This window comes from Microtus ochrogaster, chromosome 7 (assembly GCF_000317375.1).
Source record: "Microtus ochrogaster isolate Prairie Vole_2 chromosome 7, MicOch1.0, whole genome shotgun sequence".
NCBI lineage: Eukaryota > Metazoa > Chordata > Mammalia > Rodentia > Cricetidae > Microtus > Microtus ochrogaster.
Window position 1 is genome coordinate 20978228 of NC_022014.1, and position 10298 is coordinate 20988525.

The following is a 10298-nucleotide window of genomic DNA, read 5'->3' on the forward strand; positions in this document are numbered from 1 at the left end:
CCTGTCCATGCACGTGCACACAGACACATACACCCTAAGGCCACACTGAGCTGCACAGTGAGACCCTATCTCAAAACAAAACAAAAAGCAGGGAGCAAAGTATAATGTAACTTTATAAAAGGCCTTTTAAGTGGTTTACAGCTGAGAAGAGAAAAGAGGGAAACAAACCAAAGCACCACAGTGGCCTTCTCACTACTTCCCCACCCTGCTAGAGAGCAAAGCAAACGTCACAGGGATTATGGATCACATCTGTAATCCCAGAACTGGGAAGGCAAAGGCAGATGCCCTCTTGAGTATGATGACAGCCTGCTCAATGTATTGTATCCCAAGCCAGCCAGAACCATATAATGAGACCTGGACTCAAACAAGAAAAATAAATAGCCAGGCAGTAGTGGTGTACACCTTTAATCCCAGCACTCAGGAGGCAGAGGCCAGCCTGGTGAACTCCATCCAGAGTAAGTTCCAAGACAGGGAAGAATCTTACAGAGAAACCCTGTCTCGAAAATAGATAGATAGATAGATATTCAAAACACTAGATGCCCATGATTTTGACATTGCATTTTCAGTAACCAGTTAGGTAAGACAACATCTGGAGGACCCTCTTCCCTTCCCAATGTAAACATAATTCAGACTTTAGGGAATAAAAGCATAATACATAAAAAATTGCAGAGCTAACACAGGACTATTGTGACTTTCCTTTTTGTAGATAATTCTATATTAAGAATACACGAAATGTTTTGTATATAAAATATGTGTTTGTATATGCATGTGTATACATATATGTGGAGACAGAAAGTTCATTTCCTGGTCTGTGTTTCCATAACTGAGATGACTTCCTGTTCCATCATTTCCATTTTTCTTGTTTTAGGGCAAGGTTTCATGTAGGCCAGGTTGGCCTTGAAGTTCTAACCTTTGTTTTTCCACCATTTCCCTAAAGCATCCTGGATGCTAAGCAAGCACTCTACCAACTAAGCTACATCCCAAGCCTCTTATTTTTCATCCCAATTGTTCCTGATTGGTTAAAAATAAAATAAATTATGAAAAAAAAATTACTCATCCAGCTAAAACTGTGATACAGCTGTGGAATATCAATTATATCTTCAAAACTGATCTCCAGATACAACAATCGTTGGAAATTAAACCTAGATTATTAAAGTAAATGAATCATTTTTATTAATATTTATAACAAAATGTTGTCAAGAAATTAGTATTCATCTCTTCTCACAGAGCTCTTTGCTAATCAACATTAAAATAACACTGGTCCCAAACACCTTTAATTGAAAATGCACAGTTAAACTGGGTGGTGATGGCACACACTTTTAATCCCAGCACTTAAGAGACAGAGTCAGAGCCGGGCGGTGGCCTTTAATCCCAGCACTTGGGAGGCAGAGGCAGGTGAATCTTTGTGAGTTCGAGACCAGCCTGGTCTACAAGAGCTAGTTCCAGGACAGGCTCCAAAACCACAGAGAAACCCTGTCTCGAAAAAACCAAAAAAAAAAAAAAAAAGAGACAGAGTCAGGTGGATCTCTGAGTTGGGAGGCCAGCCAGGGCTACTCAGGAAAAAAAAGAAAGGAAAATGCACAATTAAAGCAAAGATAACAAGGCCCAAACGATTGCTATTATCCCAGCACAGAGGAGGCAGAGGCAGATTAAGGCTGTAAATTACAGGACAACCTGGCTACCAGGCCAACCAGGACTACACAAGGAGACCCATCTTGTAAAAAAAATAGTAACAGCCAGGTGGTGGTGGCACACACCTTTAATTCCAGCACTCGGGAGGCAGAGGCAGGCAGATTTCTGTGAGTTCGAGGCCAGCCTTTTCTACATGAGCTAGTTCCAGGGCAGGCATCAAAGCTACAGAAAAACTTTGTCTCAAAAAAAAAAAAAAAAGATACACTGCTATCCAATAAGCATACCCTTTGTTCCTAAAATGTCTTTTCTGAACATTTTATCTTCAACTGATAACTTTCCTTCTATTTAAAATATGTAAACAAGTTTCTAATTTGAGCTGTAGAGACCCATTTATAGCAGAAAGAACCCAAATCTCGAGCGGTGGTGCACACCTGTTAATTCCCAGCAGTTAGGGAAGCTAAACCAGGACGGTGGTCACGCCAGCCTGAGCCTGAACTATAGAGGAGAGAGTTGCTTTTATAAACAATTGAACGAATGAATGACTATCGTAAGTTACAAAAGCAAAGGAACTCCAAAAATAAACATCGTCTAAATTGTAATGCCACAGCCACCCAATTAATAAAGATTGTGGAGAACACTTAAAAAAGACAAATTAAACTATCTGTACTTTTCTGAAATATGCAGCTTTGATTGTGACAGAAACAAACCCTTCACGAATCCGTGAACAGTACTGACCTATGAATATAAAACAGAGGGCAAAGGAGAAGCTGATAAAGCTTTCAAGTTCAGTAAGAAGACAAGTTTTCCTGCCCTAGCTCTTTCTCCTATAGGGTTGAGCCAATACACAAAGCCTGTGAAGGTGTTCTCGGGGGAAGAGACTTTACCAGAGTTAATCGCTAACAATTATCAGGATTGCTTTTAACTACCGAGGCCGAGGGCTGCTCCCTTTTTCTACCAGACCCTCCTCCTCTAAGATTACTGCTGCTGATTAAGCCCGACCCAGAGGGGAGAATAAGGGCAGCCTTAATAAACGCAGATGCTGTATAGTTTAAAAAACCCAAGCCTGGGTTTTATCTTTTCCCCTCCGGTTTGCTGCATCAGATACCATATAAAAAGGGCTCCTCTTTTTTCCATCTGAGCAATTTACTACGCGGCCGACGTCTACACATCAGTAAAAAGAGATTAAGTGTCCTGAATCTCCTTAATCAGCTGCAGGGGTGAGATGAAGAGACAGAAAGAAGGATGAAAGGGAGAACTGGAAAACAAAAACAAGGTGATGAGGCGTAGAGATCATACTTCCCATTCCATTTCCCCTTTCTTACAAGGTTAAGTCGGCTAAAGTGCGGGTGGCGTTAGGAAAACACACACACCTTGCGCCCTGGGCAGGAGGAGAGGTTGGCTCTGCAGCGCTCAGTGGGGCTCCGGGCTCCGCCCCACCGGCCTGGGACAGTGCAGCCCTGCTCGCCCTGGTCCAGGAAGGACAGAAGAGAGGTGGCTTCTAGCGGCTCCGGCAGGGGGAGGGGGAGACGGCTACTCCCGGTGCCAGGCTCACCGAGAGCGCTGCACTCCGTGGTGCGCCGACACCCCCTCCCCCAGCCGGCTCCGGCTCGCTCCCCTCCGCCGCCGGAAGCCAGCCCCGCCCCCTCAACTCCATCCCCGCTCTTTGCAAGCTCCAGCAGAGCGACTCGCCACACAGCCAACTGGGGAGGCCCACTGGGAGGTCAGTCGCCGGGGATAGGCCAGCTACCCGCCGCCCCGGCCCCGGCACGGCTCCTCTTTGTTAGCGCTGCCCCCGTCTCTCCTGGTGCCCACACGGAAACTAGGAATGTAGCCTCCAGCAGCCAGGCAGGTGTTGCCGCGCCCGCCGCCTCGCCAGCTCCTCCACCCACTCTAGACCTGGTATCAAGAGTGACCAGCTCTCAGGTGTTTCCTGCCAGAACACTTCAGACTTCCAAACCAATTAACCACCGGAAGACACCCATCTACAAAAGGGAAGCTCTCTTCAGGCCCTCAATGAATTTACCTTCCTTTAGTCAGCCTAATCAACTGCATTCTGTCAAAATGGTGGAAAGATTTAGGTATTAAATCAACTGCATCAATTTTACCTGTTGGAAATTCCTGCTCTCCCTGGGGGAAACTGGGGATGGGGAAGGAGAGTACTGAGAAAGTATTGTGCCTGGAAGTTGGTGGAGTTGGGGAGGAGGGCAACATAACAGATCTTCTGCAGAAATAAAAGGAAACATGCAAAGATCACGAAGTTGGCTTCAACCTGTATCAAATCCAAAGCATGTACATACAATAATCCTGAGATGATCATTTCCTTATCAGATCTCGTATAATTAAGATACGGAAGAATCAAGTCTCCTTAAAATAACATACGTAACCTTGCTTAAAAACGACAACACTGACATTGCATAACTGGAAGTCTATACTCAAACTTTAATTGCTAATGCCAGTGTTGGGGACACACTGTGGCTGGGATGGAATATGCTAAAAACAGTATGGCCTAATTGCTTGGGTTGTAGTATGGAGTTCATTTAGCAAAAACAAAGAGTGGGTGTACTGGGGGTGTGTTTGGTTGTTAGAATGCTTGCTTAGGATACAGTAAGTCCAGGTTCAGGCCTCAGAACCCTAGGCATAGTGTAGAGAGGCAGGAAGATCAGAAGCTGGAGGCCACCCTAGGCTTTAAGAAACCTGGGGAGGGGGTGGGTGTTGAGAGCGCGTAGGCCACCCAGTGGCAGAGTAGCAATATTAACTAATACTATAAGGCCATGGGCTCTGTCCCCAACACAAGAAGAGGTGAGAAGGTAGGAGAGGAAGCCGGGAGGAGGGGGAAGACCAGAGAGAGATATAGGTCATCATTTCTGTGCAGCATTCTTGTAATTAATTGCAAACTGAACTGCATCATATTCTCCAACCCCATTTACTTCTGCACCGATAAAACTGAAAACAAAGCAAGGGCGTAGCTCAGTGGTAGAGCACTAAGCTTAGCACATTTGTTGCAAATTAAATAAATAATACAAGTAAGAGAAAAAGAGCCAAGTATGGTGGGCTGCAGTTAGGTCAGCACGCAGGAGGTAAAGGCTGAACTCCAAGCTCAAGGCCACCCCGGTCTACATAGCCAAAGGGCTTCATATAGACAAGTTTTCTCAAAAAGAGAAAGGGCTGAACAGATGGCTCAGTTGTCCAATTCCCAAAACCAATATGGTTGGTCACAACCATCTCTAACTTCAGTTGCAGGGAATCCAACGCCCTCTTCTGGCTTCCACAGGTTCCAGGCACACACAATGCAGAGACATACATATATACAGGCAAAACACCCATACACATAAAAGAATTAAAAAAAAAAAGTCAGGTATAGTGACACATGCTTTTAATCCCAGCACTCAGAAGGCAGAGGCAGGCGAACCTCTGTGAGTTAGAGGCCAGCTTGGTCTACATAGCCAGTTCCAGGACAGAACTGGCTACAAAACAGACTATGTCTCAAAAAAATAAAATAAAATAAATCCCAAAATAACAAAGTTTCTGAATGCTACCTGGTGGTAGAACATTTGGCTAGTATGCAAATGTGCATATATATATATGTATATATATACATATATATATGTCTTATAAATGCAGCATCCAGTAGACCAGACTAAGAGAAAACAGTAACAAGTGGTGTAGCCTGACAAGAAACTAAGTTGTATTCTGTGTGTGTGTGTGAAAGTCAGAGGGTGACTAATCATCCCTCTACTACTCCTTTATTTTGTGTATGTGCCTGAGTATATGTATGAGCACCACCTAGATACAAGTGCCCTTGGAGTGCAGAAAAAGGCATCAGATCCCCTGGAACTGGAACTGCAGGCAGTTGTGTTTGCCTGCATGTATGTCTATGCACCACGTGTGCTGGTGGAAAAGGCCAGAAGAGGGTGCCAGATCTGCTGAAACTGGAGTTACAGACCATTATGAGCTGCCAGAGACCGAAACCTGGGTCCTGCAAGAGTAACAATGCTCTTAGCTGCTCAAGTGCTCTTCAGCCCTTCCTTTAGTTTTTGAAGTGGAGTTTCTCACTAAACCTGAAGCTTACCAACCCAGCTACTCTAGCTGCCAACGAACTTCCGACAACCCCATCTTTATCCCATTGCCCAAGTTCTGGGGTTGCAGATACCTTTTAGGTGGATTCTGGGGATTCTAACTCAGGTCGTCATGCCTGCTAGGTAGGCAATTTACCAACTGAGCCGTCTTCCCCATCAGAGATCCATCTACAAGAATATATAACCCAATAAACTAACCTTTCTTTGGGAATCATTTTGTTCACTCATTCACACATTAAAAAATTACAATGTTCCTCAGTGCCAAAAATGCTATTAAACCCCTGTAATAAAAATATAAATGAGGGCCAGGGATGCGGCTCAATGGGTAAAAGGGCTTGCCAACAAACCTAATGGTCTGAGTTTGATGCCCAGGATACACATGGTGGAAGTTGTCCCTTGACCTCCACACATGCAGCAGCTGCACGTGTGCATGGCCCCAAATAAATAAAGAAATAAAGCAAGCAAGCAAGTGAAATTTACTCTTTTATTTTGTTTCAGAGACAGGATCTCACTATGTTGACATGGCTGGCCTATATGATTTGCTTTGTAGAACACGTTGTCCTGGAACTCACAAAGACCTCCCTGCCTGTCTCCTCAGTATCCAGCAACATTTCTTTTCTTTCTTTCCTTTTTTTTTTTAAATTCATTTATTTTTATTTTACAAGCATTGGTGTTTTGCCTGTATGTCTGAGGGTATCAGGTCCCCTGGAACTGGAGTTATAGACAGTTGTGAGCTGCCATGTGGGTGCTGGAAATTGAACCAGGTCCTCTGGAAAAGCAGCCAGTGCTCTTACCCACTGAGCCATCTCTCCAACACCCCCAGTAACACTTCTTAGATAATAATAGTAACTTGGGTGTCGTGGTTCATTACTATAATCCCAGAACTGGGGAGGCTGAAGTAGAAATGCCAGGACTTTCCAAAGCCATAAAACAAGAGCACTATAACAATTAGCTTAGCTGGGCGTTGGTGGCGCACGCCTTTAATCCCAGCACTCGGGAGGCAGAGGCAGGCAGATCTCTGTGAGTTCGAGGCCAGCCTGGTCTACAAGAGATAGTTCCAGGACAGGAACCAAAAGCTACGGAGAAACCCTGTCTCGAAAAATCCAAAAAAAAAAAAAAAAACAATTAGCTTACCACAGACACATTTGTTAACTCTTTTTTGTTTTTGTCTATGAGACAGGGTTTCACTATATATCTCTGACTGGTCTTAAACTCACAGAAATCCTCCTGTCTCTACCTCCCAAGCACTGGGGGTGGCACACATCTTTAATCTCAGTACTCAGGAGGCAGATGTAGGCTAATCCCTGAGTTTGAGGTCAACCTGGTCTACAGACTTAGAACAAACAGCCAGGTCTATTTGCCTTATCTCAAAAATAGTAAATTAATTTAAAAAGAGAGGGAGAGAGAGAAATCTAAACATATCAAGAGAGATCCTGGAGCTGAGCATGGCGCCTTAAGCCTCTAATTCCTCAATTGAGGAGATATTTGAGTTCAAGGAAAGCCTGGGATTATATTGTAAATTCCAGGTCAGCATAGAACAAAGTAAAACCCTGTCTAAAACAGAAGAAAACAAATAAACAAAAAGGACACCTTAGTTGGCAAATCATTTCTGCAACTAAATATTCAAAAATCCACAGAAGAGACATTAACTGATAAGCCAGAACAAAAGCTTGAAGTCAGAGAGGGTGATCAAACAGAACACTGTGTGGTATAAATTTTCCCTAATCCTCGGAAGGTCCCTATGTTTGTGGTTTAGGAGGCTTGGGCTGTGTGTGTGCTGGGGTGGGGGGATAAGTTGTTAGTTAAATGCTCATACTGATGGGGTAGCACATGGTAGAAAATGAAAAAAAAGCCAACATCTTGAAGAAGTTTCACACACATACACAAAATGAGACAGCAAACTTGCGAATCAAGCATGATTTGGCATCTTTAAATACAGAGCCAGTTTTCTTTAGCACCAAAGCCAATGGCTTCTCCTGTAGATAAAATGGCTCAGTTCCTGAAAAAGCCCTGGACGCTGTTTCCCCACAATCCCAGAATCTGTCAGAAGACAGAAAACAAAAAGAAGGCTGTGCCAGCCAGAAAAAGCAAATTATAACCAACACAGAGCCAAACTTGATTTCAGACAGAAGGAGCTGTTCTATGTGTCTCTGAAAGAGGAGAAACAAAAGAAGCTTACCATTGCTCCAATAACCAAGGGCAAGCAACTAATTTAACCAAACACTGTGTTGAATTAGCATTTGCTGCAAGAGGCAGCCTTCTCACTTCCTATTCATAGCCTAAAGGGTATTTGCAATGCTTATTCAGAAGAGTTGATGCCAACAATATACAAAAATTTTTACATGCCAGAAGAAAATAACGTAAGAAAGAGAACAGAAGCAAAGGAGAAAGTACTCAAGGAGCATGAACTATTCAGTCAGTAAGAAATACAGTCAAGGACCAAGTAGAAAGAATAACAGGCCTAAGATCCCAGCACTTGATAGTCAGGAAGGTCTGAAATTCAAGGTCATCTTGAACTATAAAGGGAGTTTGAGGCCAGCCTAGACCAGAGACCCTTTTAAAAACATGGGGTGGGTGGCCCACCTGAGAGAGGGCTCAGTGGTTAAGAATACTTATTCTTGCCTCTGGAGGCAGAGGCAGGCAGATCTTTGTGAGTTCGAGGCCAGCCTGGTCTACAAGAGCTAGTTCCAGGACAGGCTCCAAAGCTACAAAGAAACCCTGTGTCAAAAAAACAAAACAAACAAACAAACAAAGAATACTTATTCTTGCAAAAGACCAGGGTTTGGTTCCCAGCACGACCAATGTAATTCAACAATCTAAAACTTCAGTGTCTGAGGATACAACACCCTCTTCTGACCTCTACAAGCACCAGATACACAAATGGTACACATAAACACACACAGGCAAAATGCTCATACACATAAAAGAAAATAAATCTAAAAAGGAAAGCAAGCAAGTGTACTTGGTAGAGCTTCATGCAAGTTAACACATGCTACACGGAGTCACACGCTCAACTCTGTTTACCTTCTCTATTAAGACATCCAGGCTGGCCTTATATCCCAGCCTTTCAGTCCTTTAAGGAAGGAGGCCTTAGCCTTCCAAGTAGCTTACAGGTTTGTTGCTACTAGGCTAGGGCATGGTCCCTTTTTTCTAGGCACCGAGTAAGCAGGTACGCACACTGCACAAACGCACACAACCAAATAGAATTAGACTACAGTAAAAGCAGGCAGTCTTCACATCAAAAAAGAAACCTAAGATTTTGTCCCTGATTTAGGAGGCAATGGAGACCAGGTGTGGTTGAATACATCAAGAACAAGGAAAAGGATCAGTGGTTCAAGGCCAGCTTAAGCTACACAAAACCCAGTATTTAAAAAAGAAGAGGGGAGGGAAAGGAGACATAATGGAATGAGAGAGAAATACCAATTCAGAAGATTCAAAGATTCAGTTCCAACCTATATAAAACCAGTATCTTCATGTCATCTTATTCTAAATTAGTGATAACGGGTCCCTATTCTGTAAGCAATGCGCAGGATCCCAACTGACCTATAAGCAGAATAAAGTTCAGTCTCACCACCTAAGTAATGATTTCACTTTCCTTCATCAGGTCTAGACTACATCCTAATTTCCCCTTATTGTTAATATCCCTCTAGAGGCTAAGAAAAGTTGTCCAACAGATTCAAATTTCAGGCAGGCCCCAAGTACGTTATAAGACAACGATGCCACTGAGTCTGTATTTAGACTCAGGTGTGGAACAAAGAGTGCTAATTTTACCTGAAATGGTACCATGCCCTTCTTTAAATACTAACTGGAACAGTAGCCTAACTCAGTGGCTCTCAACCTTCCTAATGCTGTGACCCTTTAACACAACTCCTCCCTTTGTGGTGACCCCAACCATAAGACTGTTTTCATTGCTATTTCATAACTGTAATTTTGCTAGCATTATGAATCATAATCATATTTGGAGGCAGAGGTTTGAGAAAGGAACTGTGATCCACAGGTTGAGAGCCACTGACCTAACGGCACTCACTACCAGTCAAAATGTTTTTCAGTGTTTTTTAGTGTTTCTATTGACGGGCTATGAAGCTTTAAATATAGACAAAAAACACCCCAAACAAATTAGTATACACTCCACCTTGAAAGGTACCACAGGGCAGCAATCATCCCTCTGCTTGAATCAAAAACTAAGAGGAGGGGGCTGGAGAGATGGCTCAGCGGTTAAGAGCATTGCCTGCTCTTCCAAAGGTCCTGAGTTCAATTCCTAGCAACCACATGGTGGCTCATAACCATCTGTAATGAGGTCTGGTGCCCTCTTCTGGCCTTCAGGCATACATGCAGAAAGAATATTGTATACATAATAAATAAATAAATATTAAAAAAAAAACTAAGAGGATAAAAATCATATAAAAGGGACTGGTGGAATGGCTCAGTGGTTAAGGTCCTTACCCCACAAGCCCGATCACCCCTGAGTTAAATCCCTGGAACCTGTGTGTGGTGGAGAGCACTGGCCTGTGTGTGTGTGTGGTGGAGAGCACTGGCCTGTGTGTGTGTGTGGTGGAGAGCGCTGGCCTGTGTGTGTGTGTGGTGGAGAGC

The 10298-nt window shown here is 43.6% G+C and overlaps 1 protein-coding gene across 2 annotated transcripts in view; it reads right to left on the bottom strand.

Annotated features, from left to right (window-relative positions):
• Positions 1–10298, bottom strand: part of Fam222b (family with sequence similarity 222 member B) — a 61355-nt gene that overhangs the window by 31653 nt on the left and 19404 nt on the right. Inside the window, exon 1 of one of the 2 annotated variants that reach the window (XM_013347411.2) lies at positions 3003–3200. The exons of the other annotated variant lie outside the window; for it this stretch is intronic. The gene's annotated coding sequence lies outside the window, so the exon portion shown is untranslated. Of the gene's footprint in view, positions 1–3002; positions 3201–10298 lie in introns of those variants that run through there. 2 annotated transcript variants of the gene reach the window in all.